At 39.5% G+C, this 13,858-nt stretch overlaps 1 long non-coding RNA gene across 1 annotated transcript; it reads right to left on the bottom strand.

Moving 5' to 3' along the window:
- Positions 1–1,635: 1,635 nt before the first annotated feature.
- Positions 1,636–11,045, bottom strand: LOC131402692 (uncharacterized). Its single transcript, XR_009218901.1, has 3 exons — positions 10,964–11,045; positions 4,082–4,129; positions 1,636–1,736 (listed from the first exon to the last, which is right to left on the bottom strand). It is a non-coding gene; the product is annotated as an uncharacterized LOC131402692 (long non-coding RNA).
- Positions 11,046–13,858: the final 2,813 nt, after the last annotated feature.

Here is a 13,858-nt window from a genome sequence, read left to right on the forward strand (position 1 = left end):
AAATCACTTATTCTTTCAACCTGATATCAGCTCTATTTTGTAAGGATTCTAGATTCTTTTTTATCTCATTAATTATGTTCTTTATATCCAGAATTTCTGCTTGTTTTTTTTTTAATAGCTTCAGTCTCTTTGATGAAGTATTCCTTTTCCTCATTAATTTTATTCCTGAGTTCATCGAACTGTCTGAACATTCTTGTAACTTGGTGAGTTTATTTATGACAGTTATTTTGAATTCTCTGTCATTTAGATTGTAAATTTCTGTGACTTCAAGGTTGGTTTCTGGAGATTTGTCATTTCCTTCTGCTCTGAATTGTTACTGTAGTTTCTTATGGTGTTTGATGAACTTATCTTTTGCCTGCGTATTTGTGGTAGTATCAGGTCGCAGACTGGTGAGGGTGGGCCTCTTTACATAGTCTATGGAATTGAATGCTAATCTCTTCCACAAACAGCCATGTGAACACATCCAGAAATAATGCTTAACTAGCTTTCTGGGCATCCCTTAGCTCTGTCAAGTTGACACCTGAAATTAACCAAAAAGGGTCAAGTTACAGAAGTGAGATGGGGGGATCTTTCACTGGGTCAGGAAGGGAAAGGACTGAGGTGGTTTTGGAAGGATCCGGAATTTTCTGGACTTTCTTGAGGAGCTTTGATAGAGCAGTCTTAGCAGTCATGGGGAAGGAAGCCTATTTCAGAGGGTCAAAGAGTGACTGAGAAACGGAAGGGCAGAGAGGGAGTGGAGGTGGACAACTGTGCCTTGTGCCTCCTGACAACGGCCTCTGGATTTAACACAGTGATGGCTCCCTCCCGGATCCCACAGCTTTGGTGTGGGCTGACTCCTCCCTAGGACTAGGGTGTTCTAATTCCTCAGTGTGAGCTAATCTGCATATTCCAAATCCCCAATGTCCTAGGAATGGGGTGTCAGATGGCCCTCTCTGGTCCAGCAGGATCCAGGCACAGGACCCTTTATGGGACAGGAGGAGGAGCCGGGTGTACACGGGGTTCTTACCTGCCAGACCTGGAGTTCTGGGGAGTGGAGCTGAGCGAGGTCACAGTGCAGGAGCTGCTGACAGGGTTTGAGGCCACCTGGGAGGAGAGCAGAGGAGGGGTGGGCATCAGGGACGGTCAGGACAAGACCTGCCCCCTCATTTGTATGCTGCATCTCTGTGCCTGGACACAATCTACTCCTCAAGTCTCGTTACCAAGAGCTGATTTCTTCCCTCATCGACTCTTTTCTTCCTTTTTCTTACATTGTTAAATTATTTTAAGTTAAATTTAGCTGGGTTTTCTCTCCCATACATTTAAAATTATTCCTTACTGATTCTTAGATGGAGACTATGATTTCAGTGAGTTACAATGAAAAATGAAGGAGTTCAGGGGTAATAACTGTGGACCTGAGAAATTTAAATGATGGCATCGGGCATGGTCCATGATCTTCAGGACAGCCATATGATAAGCCACATGATAATCAGAATTTTTAAGACAAGGTACTGTTAGGTTTTATGGTTTGAGTGAGAACAAAGGGAGAGGCCTACAGTTTACCAACAGCAGAGAATCCTCCCTCACCTCTTCCAGCTCCTGATGGTTCCTGCTTCCCTGTCTTGTGGGAGCAGATCTCCAATCTCTGCCTATGTCTTTCACATGATCTTCTTCCCTCCATGTCTCTGTGTCCTCATCTCTTCTTATAAGGATGCCAGTCACTGAATTGAGGGCCCACTCGTTTAATCTTCTCAGCAATCCTGGAGGTAGATACTGTTGTTATCCTCATTTTATAGGGAGCCTCAGAGGGGTAAGTTAACTTGTCTAAGACTGTACAGCTAGGCAGAGGCAAAAATCAAACCCTGACCATTTGGCCTCAGCAGCCATACTGTTAGCCATCTTGCTGCACTGCCTTATAAGTGAGCATGGGTGAAAGGCTCTTCAAAAGTTGGGAGGAATTCCTGATCAGATAAAAACATCCTAGCTACATCATGTGAAATATTTCAATTATTTATTTAGATTCTGCATTTTTATCTAACTCTGGGAGCTAGTGAAATGGTCTCCCTTAGTGCTGTAATATTCCAGCTGAATCAGGTGAGCCATGAAAAGCAGAGTGCCCATCTCTAAACTGCTCACATTTCCAATAAAAGGAGCATCCATTTGAGTTGGCTTTTTTGGAGAGAAGAAATACCTTCAAGCTCCACTGAAGAAAACTTCAAGCAAGAAGACAGATGTGTGCCTAGTGTGCAGTGGCTTTGGCTGTGGATTTGAGCCATGTCAGGAGAGGTGGTGGAGCTGTGAGCGGAAGAAGCCCCACGGCAGGAGAGGCACCAGACAAAGACACCCCAGCGTTACACGGTGGGAAGAGTTCCATCCTGAGAGGACAGCCTGCAGCTCCCAGGATCTGAGTAGTATTCATAAGACCAAGGCAGCCACTGTAGAGCCCAGGCTTATCTCCAAGGGGTGAAGTGACCCGTGTTCTGGAGGGGACACCTGGTTAAAATAAACATCCTGGCAAGGGGAAAGGAGTCATAAGACTATCCTGAAGTGCCCATATTTAAAGAGGAAATGACTTAGGTTGGAATTGCCGGGAAGCAGATCCTGAGACAAGGATTTGAGTATAAGTAGTTTATGTAGGAGGTGGTCCCAAAAATCCCAGATAGAGGAGCGAGGAAAGTGACAGGGCCGATAAAGAGTGTGACTGAGTAGGTTACTTCTGTGAGCAGCTGGAGCTCAGTCCCCTTACGGAACCTTGGAAGACTGTAGAACATGCCTCAGAGTTATTGCACACGGGGGTGGGAAAGGGAGGCGTTTACCCTTCCCCTCCCGTCTGTCACTGACTGAGTGTTGTGCCTGGCTCCACTTCTGGCAGCTGCACAGCAGCGAGGGAAGTGCTCCGGCCAGGAGGCATGGGTGCTTGTAGGAGGACACTGTGGGCATGTACTGGGGTGGTGAGGGCCCCAGGGATATGGGCCTGGCCCTGTCATACTCGCTACAGGAAAGAACAGTAGGGGAAGGGGGTGAAGGAGTTGGGTTCTTACTTAAAGTTGTCTGTATAAGCCTCAGTTTCTTATCCTTGCTAGCCCACAGTGCTTCCTTCACCAACAGTCCCCTTGAATCACTGCTCAGTTATACACAGTGCACAAGAATCTCCCTAATGTGGGGCTCTGAGCGGTTGCCCAGGTTTCTAATACCAAGCCATTGTGCCTTCATGGGGATGGTGACCCCTCAGCTCTGCCATCCTCAAAGATGTGACTTCATTTGACCCAGAGCGATGACAAGTCGAAAGGTAGTCTCTCTGTGTTCAGCTGGACCTCTTTTATCTTAATAGCTTTTAATTCATGTGTGTTTCTATTCAGAAAACAATTAGAAATTAAACTGAATACACAAACAGTTTTTCAAGTCCTGGCCCTAAAACTAGATCTGCAGGCCTGTTTTCAGGAGAGGGTAGTAACTGCTCTTCTCTCCAGGCTCGCTAGACCATGAGCTCCCGTGGGGCAGGGCCCAGGGCCCCTTCCCCTGCTACACCTGGTGAGTGAGAATGGCCCCCTGACTTCAAAGAGGGAGAGGAGACAGCTGTTCTCTTTGAGCCAGGTGTGCATGCCTCCCATTTCACATGGAGTTAGAGGGCAAATGAAGTTTGAACTCTCCACATCCTGCTTCCTTTTAGGGGTGCCTTCCAGGTGGGTAGTGGGGAATGTGGCTCAGATTTACAGCTAACACTTACATTGGTCTTACTGTGTTTCAGGTACTAAGGTCTTTATATATGTGTGTATATAAATATTTATAAATATACACACAAACATAAACATATACACACTCTCATTGCAACAACCTTACAAAGTAAGAACTATTTTTGTACCCATTTTACAGATTAAGAAACAGAGGCCAAAGAAGTTAGGTAACTTGTTCCCAGGTCACACAACTGGTCGGTAGAAGAGCAAACCTCAGCAGACTGGTTCAGAGCCTTAATTAATAAGTATATCTACTCACTTTTCAGTTACTGGAAGAAAGATTTCACTTAGGAAAATGATGAGAGGGAGCCTTTCTTTAAGGGATTTAGCTTCTCTCGTAGTCAAGAAAGAAAATAACAATAAAGTCTTACCTTTTGTGGAAATGTTTGGCTACCCAACTATCGTTCCTTTCGCCTTCTCTGTGGTGAAATTATGGGACAAGTGTGTTAGGTGTCAAGGCTCTTACAAGTGAGAAAGCTGTGTTCATACATATAGGTGCACATCTTACAGTGGAGTGATGGGGAAGAGAGGAAAAGTGAACGAGAATGGGAAAAGGAAACATAAGTCTATTTTGCACGAGGCAGATAAATTTTGTGAGTAACAGTTTCTTTTCTCCTTTTGATAGTACAAGGGATTACAGAAGCCTCCACAGGAGAACAAATATTGATTTCTTGTTCTTTAGAAGACTTTCCAAACTTTGTGTACTTATAGTCTATGAAATACTGTATTAGTAGAAAAGGACAGCCTGCTTCATATAGTCTGAAAAAAAATGTTAGTGCCTAGAACTTTTTTGGAAAGGAATCTAGCAATAACCATCACAGTTAATAGCCATATATACTTTATCCCAGCGATCCAACTTTTGGTAATCTATGCTCTAGGAATAGAAGCTCTAGTTAATTTAATAATGTTAATATAGTGAAAAAAAAATTCAATATATGAGGAAGGAATGGACAGGTGGTTAATCCAGTTTAGGAAAAAGGAGCCTGCCTGTGGATGAGATTGCTTTTTTAATTGTGGTAGAGTATGAGTTGCTTTTATCTTTACTCAGGTCTCTCAGAATTAGAAAATGGAGTTGGTGTTCTGTCTCTCTGTGGTAATTCTTTAGTGAACAGGGAACTCTAAGAGACATAGTTATATCCTGAGTCACCCTATTTGGGAATTTCCGAGCAGATACAGGGCATATTAAACTGTATTATAAAAGAATGAGCAGTTGCCTTGATATTCTCAGACACTTGTTAAGCTTCTGTTCTTTACTTGAAACCAAGACTTAACTTGTATTGTTTTGATGAAGGCAGTTGCTTTGGCCTAGAGGTATTGGGGAAAATGTTGAACAAAAAATGTTCCATCATTTTTTGAAAATCACCTACTGGTACAATTTAGGAATGCTGAATTTCTCCTGAAGCTTCTGTCTGCTTTTCTACTCTTCCCATTTACCCTACAGGGACTTGGTTTTATTTATCAGGTACAAGTTCCATTTAGAGTCTATTTTAGTAGATCTGGTTTTGTACTGGTTGTATTTAGTAAGAAATTAGACATAGACTTCAGATTCATTATTAGGGATTTTTATTTATTTTTTCAAAAAAGCTATGGTTCAGTAACACAATTTGAGTTTAAATGATTCAGTTTTGAGAATTGTAGCATAAGAAATGGGCACTGGAGTGCTTGTGTCTGGGTTTGAATCCTGTGACAGAGAGCAAATTGTTGAACCTTGCTAAATCTTGTAAGAGTGGGGATAATAATAATGATTGTTTTGAAGATTAAAAAAGGTAATAGATATCTGCTTGACATCTGGTAAGTGCTTGACAAATGTTCACTGATCTTGTCACCACCAGTCTTACCACTGTCACCATCATCACCATCTTTGTTCTCCACTAGGTTAGCCATACTTTGGTCCTGGCTTCTTGCCGCTGATCTAGGATAGTGGAGAGGCCAGCTCTGGGGATAGAGAGGCTAGCTATGAATTAAAGAAATGGGAGGTAAAGCCCCCTGGTGGTAACAACTTGTAATATATTGATTTTATAGTGATTTATCCTAGAAATTAACTTAGAATACATCCTTTGAAGCCTAAATTTAATGGATCCATTTTAAAATTTAGGTAGTTCCAATGACTATTGGATTTAATGGCCAGAGACATCTCTTTGTGGCCTCAGTTGAGAAAATTTGGTTGTGTCTATAATCTATCACAGTGGCAAAAAGGAAAGAACAGTTACAAATCACATTGGTGTGGTGTCTTAGTTGTGTCAGGCTGCCATAACAAAATACTACAAACTGAGTGGCTTAAACAACAGAAATGTATTTTCTCCCTCTTCTGGAGGCTGGAAGTCCAAGAGCACGGTGCCAGCAGGGTTGGTTTCTGGTGAGGCCTCTCTCCTTGTGTTGCATGTGGCCACCCTCCTCTGTGTCCTCATATGGCCTCTCCTCTGTGCCTGTGTGTGGAGAGAGAGCGATCTCTGCTGTCTCTTCCTCTTCTAAGGACACCAGTCCTATCAGATTAGGGCTCCACCCTTATGACCTCATTTAACCTTAATTACCTCCCTAAAGGCCCTGTCACATTGGGGATTGGAGCTTCAACATAAGAATTTGGGGCCAGCACAATTCAGTTTATAACACATGGTAAAGTAAAATAATTCCTTCAGGATTGTTATATGTGTTTTTATTAAGGGATATTTTTGAAATCTTCTTAATGTAATTTAAGGACTTGTTTATGTGGAAACTAAAAAGTGATAATTATACTGTGTGAAAAGCTGAAAATTTAGTCTGACAGCTCTGTTTCCATTCTACATTCACCTTGATGCTTCCCAATTCCCTTGTCTGGGGAAAAAAATATATTAAGAAAAAATTAAAATTTCCTCAGCATATTGTAAAACGAAGTATAACAAATATTTTTTCAAAGTACAGTAGTGGTCAGGATCCTCTTGCTTTGAAAATTCCGGTTAGTAATTATTAACCGAGACATCATTACAATAATTCTAAACTTGCTGATATCTCTTTATATATGTCCCCTCTTTTCCTCCAGCAAAGAGGAATGCCTGATTGAAGAAGTTACCTTCTGTTCCTTAATAAGTATTTTCAGTTGTGTTTGTTTGCTTTGCTATCACTTTCCCCAACTCTCAATATTTTTTAAGAAATTGCAGATAGGTAACTGTGACAGGAAAAGGAAGAACTGAACTAAAATCTTTGATTATAGATTTACCTCAAGCACTCAACTACAGAAAGTAATAGGAAGGCGTAAAAAAGTTGATCATTATGTCAGATCCTTAAATTCTGATACACGGTCCTTCTTTCGGCAATAACATCTGTCTCTCAAAAACCTGTCAATTCCTAATATTATTCTAGTGTCAACAATAATGTGAAACGCGACATTCTCTCTTCAGCTTCCCTGGTTCAGAAACTGCTTTGAGAAGACACATAATTATGTTCAGAATTTTAAGATTCAAGACCACCCTATTTCCTGTTGCTACGCAAACAAACTGACAGACTATTTTAAAAAAGAAAAGAGACACCTGTCTTTGTGCCTGTTCTCGGCAAGTGGGAAATCTGCCAACCTGCAAAAGCCCAGCTTGTATTTCACTAGAGCCAATATTTTACTTTGCAAATGTTGAGCCCGTTCAAATGTAGCATTACCTTATGGTGAGCAGGAGTTAATTTTTGCAGATTTCTTGTACATTTTTTGTTATAAAAGTTTAAAGTATTGCTGGTGGGAATGTAAAATGGTACAGCCCCTTTGGAAAACAGTTTGGCAGTTTCTCAGAATGTTCAACATAGTTACCATATGACCCAGCAACTCCACACCTAGGTATATACTCAAGAGAGGTAAAAACATGCACACAAAATCTTATGTGCAAATTTCAAAGCAGCAGTATTCATAACAGCCAAAAAGTGGAAACAACTCAAATGTCCATCATCTGATAAATGGAGAAACAAAATGTGGTATATCCATGCAATGGAATATTATTTGGCCATTAAACGGAAGTACTTATAACTGCTACAGCATGGATAAACCTTGAAAACGTTATGCTGAGTGAAAAAAGCCAGTCAGGGGCTGGCCCAGTGGTGTAGCGCTTAAGTACACGTGCTCTGCTTTGGCGGCGCCGGGTTTGCAGGTTTGGATCCCAGGCACAGACCTACGCACTGCTCATCAAGCCATGCTATGGTGGCATCCCATATACAAAACAGAGGAAGATGGGGACAGATGTTAACTCAGGGCTAATCTTCCTCAGCAAAAAGAGGAAGATTGGCAACAGATGTTAGCTCAGGGCCGATCTTCCTCACCAAAAAAAAAAGAAAAAGAAAAAAGCCACTCCAAAAAGACCACCTCTTACACCTATTGTATAATTTTATTGATATGAAATGTCCAGAAGAGGCAAATCTTTAGAGACAGAAGGTAAGTGGTTGCTAGGGCTGGAGGTTGGGGAGGATGGGGAGTGATTGCTAAAGGGTATGGAGTTTCTTTCTGGAATGATGAAAATGTTCTAAAATTGATTGTGGTAATAGTGGCACAGCTTTGTGAATAAACTAAAAAACTGCTAAACTATATAGTTTAAAAAGATGAATTGTATGATCTGTGAATTATGTCTCAATAAAACTGTTTTTAACAGTTTAAATTAAGTTAAATTTGTTAAATTGGAAAAAAAAAAGCCAAGAAGACAATGTTCATTTTCCTGGCATAATCCTGTACAAACAGATTTTGGGTAATTTCTTTTTCCTGTGTTTAGATTGATCTTTACATAGGTATAAGCATACTGAATATATAATTTTTTTTTCATTTACCATATTTAAGCATTTCCCTTGATGTGACATAGTCTTCATTTGCCTCATTTTTATGACTTCCTAATCTTGCCTATTTTGTTGTCATATAGGTCGCTTCCAACTTTTCATGATTATAAGTAATGCTGCAAATGAACTTGTTTGTCCACGTAGCTTTTTTTTTCTGTTAGGTTTATTTCCTTACAATGTTTCCATGTAGAATTATAGAATCAAAGGCAACAAGGATATTTAGGACCCTTAATGTCTGACTCTTTTCCAAGAGGATTCTGCCTGTTTATTCTGCTACCAAGAATGCAAGAGCTTCTGTTTTACCTATCATTCATCAATACTGGGGGTTATAATTTTTTAAGTGAACTTTTCATTCTAGAATAATTTTAGGTTTGCAGAAAAGCTGCAAAGATAATATCAAGATTTCCCTTGAATCCCTTACTCAGTGTCCGCCATTATTAACCTGTTACATTATAGTGCCACACTTGTCAAATCTAAGAAACCAACATAGGTACATCACTATTGACTAAACTCCAGACTTTATTCAGATTTCACCAGTTTTTCTATTAATGCCTCTTTGCTGTTCCAGGACCCAGTCCAGGATTGAGTGTTATAGTTTTAATTTTAAAAAATTTAATGTAATGGGTATAAAATGATATTACATTGTTGTCAGTCTTGTTTGTTTTTTTAAGCCAAGTTTTTAAGGGAATATTTCTAACTATTTTGTGTGATAGGAGAAAGATTGGAAGTTAATTTCCCTCCCAATAAACTTAGTTTATCAGGGCTGGCCCGGTGGCACAAGCGGTTAAGTGCGCGCGCTCCGCTGCAGTGGCCCGGGGTTCGCTGGTTCGGACCCCCGGCGCGCACCAACGCACAGCTTCTCAAGCCGTGCTGTGGCAGCGTCCCATATAAAGTGGAGGAGGATGGGCATGGACGTTAGCCCAGGGCCAGTCTTCCTCAGCAAAAAGAGGAGGATTGGCAGACGTTAACTCAGGGCCCATCTTCCTCACAAAAGAAAAAAAAAAACTTACTTTATGAAAGTATTATTCCTGTCACTTGAAAACTAGAAACACACTTCTGTGGTCTTCCTGCCAAAAATGCATAACCAGAATGTAACCATGAGGAAACATCAGTCAAACACATATTGAGAGACAGTCTACAAAGTAGCCAGCCTATATTCTTAAAAAGATGTCAAGGTCAAGAATGACAAAGACAGACTGAGGAGCTGTTCCAGATTAAAAGAAATTTAAGAGACATGACCCTAGATTGGATCCTGAACCTGGAAAAAAGTTGGCTACAAAGGAGATTATTGGGCCAATTGACAAAATCTGAATGTGGACTGTGGAATGAAAAATAAGATTGTATCAATGTAAAATTTCCTGATTTTAATCATTGAACTCTGCTCATGAACGAGAATGTCCCTGTGGACATTTGGAAATACATACTGAACTGTTTAGGGGGAGAGAGGGAAGATGTCTGTAACTTACCTTCAAATGGAAAAAATAGTATGCATATATATAAACATACTCACATGCATGTATGTAGAGGGAGAGAGAATGATAAAACAAATGGGGCAAAACATAAACAATTGTTAAATCCAGCTAAAGAGTATTAGGGAAGTTTCTTGTATGATTCTTGCAACTTTTCTGTAAGTTTGAAGTTATATCAAAATAAAAAGTTACCCTTCTCCCCCTCCAAAAAAGTAGAACTTTTTTCCCTATTGAGTCTCCTAAATAATTTTCTATTTATTCCTATTGGGTCTCAGCAGATCCTCAAATACAAGTTGCCTCCTTTGATCCTTATGGGGAAATAATGCACCAGACTGATTTTTATGCATAATTAAGGGTAATCTTTTTATAACCCCTGATATATTACATGCCACTAAAATATAATGTTCTCATTAATTAGTGTATTACTAGAGTTTGTTGAGGACTCAGAGTTCCATATTCTAAAAAGTCTGGAATTCTTGGCAAAATGGCACTTAATAACTACTTGCTATCACAGAGAATTGTAACTTCTCCTGTTTTTAGGAAGTACCCACTGTTAACAGTGCTTTTTTGAATTGGTCATTGTTTTCAGTTCCTGTGGTTACGGAAGCGTTTACTGTAAGTTAAATCATGGTTTTGTGCTACTTTTGTTGATCGCACAGGTTACCATTTAGACTCTTGTTGTTTCTCTCCGCTTCTTGGCTCTCTGCATTCTTTGTCCAGTGGAAATGGGCCTGGAGTCTTCTGCCTCTCTTAGTGGGTCAGAGGAGTTTGAGAACTACTGGTTGCAAGGAGTAACTCAAGGCACTTCCTTTGGCCCTCCCAGGTGGCTTTCTCATCTCTGAGACAGGCCTACACCTTTGCTTTATGTCTTGGCCTTTAACAGACCAACAAAGAGGGAGGGACTGCTGTGTACTCCCTGAGCTGGGTTAGTAATTTCTCTGGTATTGGTTCATCAACACTCCCTAAATGGGTCTTGAAAGTGAAATATCAAAGGCCTTCCAAACTCACAAGTCTGGTCACTGATTTGCCTCAGGTCTTCACTAAATGACCGCTATTGTGTACCTACTCTGAGTCCTCACGTGCAGCCAGCTGAAGCTCAACCACAGTAGCACATCACTTGGAGCCATCTTTATAAATAACTTATTTTGAGAACAGGAAAAATGAAAGTAGTTGTTACATTAGGGTACTGGTAATAGGTGATTTTTGCCTGTTTTAAAATTTGTCTTTGTTATTATATCAGCTTTTCAATTACAAAAGGAATAGAAGACACATTGCATCACAAATACTGTTCATATTGATAAATCAGAATGTTGATTAATATAATTTTGATAATTAAACCATATGGTATAATGGAAAACTCTTAGGAATGACGTAATGGCCTCTTTGGATGGTGAAATTGCAATATCCTCTAAGGCAATCTTGACCCAACAATTTTATTTCTAGGAAGCTGTCCCACTAGTATTGTCACGTTTGCAGATAGACATACACTCAAGGATATTGTTGCAGCATGGTTTGCAGTGGTAGATGGTGGGAAACAAACCAAGGTCCATCAAAATGAGACTGGTTAAATAAATTATGGTGCATCTATAGAACAGGATAATATGCAGCTGTTAAAATTGCAATATAGTCTCTTTGCCAGTCCAACAAGTAAGAAACTTAGAAGTCACCACTCCATCCTAACAAGTAAAAACACAAACAAACCAAAAAATCAGCAACTCTTCTTCAGTCTGTCAGAGAAGTGAGATCATAGGGCAGTCCACTACTCCTAAAATTGGAGGGACCACCAGGTGCATAGAGAAAACACAACTTACCAGAACAGAGCTGAAACCTCTACAATAACCAGTGCTGAGGGAGAGAAACCTCAACTGTAACTGACAAATTGCTGGAGGCTCAGTGTAAATAGGTTCAAGAGATTAAAAACTCCAGGGGGACTAGTCATAGGGAGACTCCCCTCTTCTGTGAGTTTACAGGTCCTCACAGTGAACATCAGAGAAAAATTCCCTCATAATTCAGGTAGAGGAATGGGGAAAAGGAACCATTTTTGAAATGCACTAGAGCATTCTGTTCTTAGCAGTATCTGCCCTCAGGAGAAGCTATTTAACCAGAGCCTAACTGATCTAGGGAAAGGGAAATACCCAACTCCAGAAGGCCCTAGGCTTCTATGTGGAGAAAAGGAAATAACCAATTCCAGCCCCTTCTAGCCTTGAACCTAAAATTGCTCTAAAAAGATGATGTCTTAAAAATCAGTTGACTTAGATGCATGGATTTATTTCTGGACTCTCAGTTCTGTTTCATTCATCTGTATGTCTGTCCTTATGCCAGTACAGACTAGAATTACTCTAGTTTTGTAGTAAGTTTTGAAATTGGGAAGTGTGAGTCCTCCACTTGCAAAGTCCAACTTTGCACTTCTGTGGAAGATTTTTTTGGCTATTCTAGGTCCCTTGTATTTCCATATGAATTTTAGTATCAGCTTGTCAATTTCTGAAAAAATGCCAGCTGGGATTTTGATAGAGATTGCTTTGAATCTGTAAATCAGTTTAGGAGTATTGTTGTCTTATCAACATTAAGTCTTACATTGCTTGTACACAGAATGTGTTTCCATTTGTTTATGTCTTCTTTAATTTCTTTCTTCAATGTTTTATAGTTTTCAGTGTATTTGTCTTGCACTTCTTTGTTAAATTTATTCTGTTGTATTTTATTCTTTTTGATGCTATTGTAAATGGAATTGTTTTCTGATGTCAATTTCAGATTGTTTATTGCTAATGTATAGAAGTACATTATTTCTATTTATATATTGATCTTGTATCTTACAACCTTGCAGAACTTGTTTATTAGCTCTGTTTGTTCCTTGTGGAGTCCTTTATATAAGATCACGTTATCTTCAAATAGAGATAGATTTACAGTGATGCATCACTTAATGATTTGGATATGTTTTGAGGAATGCATTGTTAGGCAATTTCACTGTTGTGCAAACATCATAGAGTGTACTTACACAAATCTAGATGGTATAGCCTACTACACACCTAGGCTATATGGTACTAGTCTTTTGGAACTACCGTCATATGTGCAGTGTGTCATTGACTGAAACATCATTATTCAGCACGTGACTACTTTTTCTTTTGCAGTTTAGATGCCTTTCGTTTCTTTTTCTTGTCATACTTCCTGGCTAGAATCTGCAGTACAGTGTTAAATAGAAGTGATGAGAGCAGACATTCTTGTGTTAATCTGAATCATAGGGAGAGAGCTTTCAGTCTTTCACTGTTGACTATGATGTTAGCTGTGGGTTTTTCTTAGATGCATTTTATCAAGTTGAGGGAGTTCCCTTCTATTCCTAGTTTGTTGAGTGTTTTTTTCTTATCATGAACACGTTGGATTTTGTCAAATGCTTTTTCTGTCTATGGAGATAATTATTCAGAGGGATTGTCTTTTATTCTATTAATATGGTATATTACATTACTTGATTGTCATATGTTGAACCGACTTTGCATTGCTAGGATAAATCCTCCTTGATCATGGTGTATAATCCCTTTTATATGTTGCTGAATTTGGTTTGCTAGTATTTTATTGAAAATTTTTACATCTGTATTCATAAGAAATATTGGTCTGTAATTTTCTTTTCTTGTGACATCTTTGTCTAGTTTCAGTGTTAGGGACTGGCCTCATAGAATGAGTTGAGAAGTATTTCTTCCTCACCTGTTTTTGGAAGAGTTGATGAAGGATTAGTGTTAATTATTCTTTAAATGTCTGGTAGAATTCACCAGTGAAGCCTTCGGTCCTGGACTTTTCTTTAGGGGAAGTTTTTTGATTACTAATTCAATTGCTTAACTTGTTATAAGCCTATTTAGATTTTCTATTTCTTCTTGAGTAGGTTTTGTTAGTGTGTGTCCATCTAAGAGTTTGTCC

This window comes from Diceros bicornis, unplaced genomic scaffold (genome assembly GCF_020826845.1).
Source record: "Diceros bicornis minor isolate mBicDic1 unplaced genomic scaffold, mDicBic1.mat.cur scaffold_230_ctg1, whole genome shotgun sequence".
Taxonomy (NCBI): domain Eukaryota; kingdom Metazoa; phylum Chordata; class Mammalia; order Perissodactyla; family Rhinocerotidae; genus Diceros; species Diceros bicornis.